Raw genomic sequence first — 1,747 nt, 5'->3', positions numbered from 1 at the left:
TTAGTGCCTGCTGCACTATTTTGTTCCTACAATACTTAAGGGAAGAATTAATGCTTGCTGCACTACTTTGTCTCTATAATACTATGGGGAAGAATTTGTGCCCTCTGCACTTTTTTTCAAAATGTAACAGCACTTAGTTTCCCTCATATACTGTAGTGGAAAATTTTGGAGGGAATTGAAGTTGGTGAACTTGGCATTTTGATAGCAAAACTCCAAAATAAAATCCACCATTTCAAGCCATTATATGCATGCTCAATGGTATGTGACCACAAATTTGCCAATTACCAAAATATAGTAATTTGCCGAATTCAACTCCCTCCAAAATTTCCTGCAATATGGGATAGCTACGCAACATTTATCTGGTCACCTTTAGCATTCCACCATGCATTTTGCAAGTATAATTAGCTACCTAGACCAATACAATAACTTTGAACATTAAATAACATACATTTGTTAACTTGTTTGTAATAATCAATGTAGTTGGGTAACATAATCTGATACATTGCATCATGATTTTCATGTCATAGATGGGAATGGCATGTAAAATATGTTTTTGAGACATTCAATCATGTGTTGTCTCATGTGTGACTGATCGAATATATTGTTAGCAGGATCATTTACATAAAGAATAGATACTGCGTATGCTACTGCAAAGCAGGCACATTCCTTATCACCTTTTGCTTCACCAACCACGGTACTTTTACCATAGCAGATCCATTGAGGGCATTGAGCTGCTTCTTTAACTCTGAGTGAATGATCTCTGTGTAGAAGGAGTCATAAAGTAAAGCAATGCCATCCATAAAATGACTAGTAACCCAATGGTCCCCAAAGTTGTGGAAAAATAATGAATCATTTTTAGCCAGCTGAATGAGACTTAGTTTCTGAGTATACAAACACGACTGAATCATTGGCATGTCTGGGAATTGTTTTGACAGTAGTTTAGCAGTAGCTATGACATGCTTGTCTGAAAGGTGATGGGTTCCTTCTAGCTGTAAATAATCATTTTCCTGAAGATTTAATTCTTTTATCCAGTAGTTTACAGGACTAGCTGGTATCTTGTCAATGATGATGAACAAAAGCATACCTGTATATGGGTATAACATAAAATTGATGGCACATGGTAATAAAAATGATATACATGTACCTACAAACATCTTGAAACTTTGATAACTGCAGTTTTTTCTCATCCTATGACTTACACAATGTATCTTTACCCCAAAATAAAGCATGCTAGAGGTTATCTTCACAAAAAAGGAGACCTGTACCAAAATTATGTTGCATCACATAAATTTCATAGCATTCAAATACCCTTTGCCTTTCTGCCATGTCTTCCAGCCCTTCCAAACTGTTGGACTAATTCGTCAAATGTGCTGTATGTGAGCAACCAAGTTTAATAACCAAGTCTATAATAGGAACATCTATACCCATTCCAGGTGCAGAAGTGCACACCATTAGCTATAAATATATATAAATTTGTTATCATACACAGAATTAATGCTTGATACACTTGCTTGTGTGTCAGAGTCATCAAAACACTGATCCTCAATTATCTACAATTTGTCATGGCTAGATAAATTTTTGCCATGATAGCTACTACTAATTATTCCTTTTCCTTTTAAAGCAATTGCCAAAGCTGCAACATCTTTAACAAAGTTAGTATATACACAATGGAGCGATTGTTACCAACTACTTCAGCAAGATAGTCAGCAATAGATGTGTAGTAGTCTGTAGTACCGGTTGAAATGAC

General features: G+C 35.5%; 1 long non-coding RNA gene across 1 annotated transcript in view; it reads left to right on the top strand.

The window, feature by feature from the left end:
- Positions 1 to 1,747, top strand: part of LOC109587151 (uncharacterized) — a 5,098-nt gene that overhangs the window by 847 nt on the left and 2,504 nt on the right. The gene's annotated exons all lie outside the window — the stretch shown is intronic.

Source organism: Amphimedon queenslandica, unplaced genomic scaffold, assembly GCF_000090795.2.
Source record: "Amphimedon queenslandica unplaced genomic scaffold, v1.1 AMPQUscaffold_12675, whole genome shotgun sequence".
In the NCBI taxonomy this organism is placed as follows: domain Eukaryota; kingdom Metazoa; phylum Porifera; class Demospongiae; order Haplosclerida; family Niphatidae; genus Amphimedon; species Amphimedon queenslandica.
This window is presented reverse-complemented; position numbering and strand designations above follow the sequence as displayed.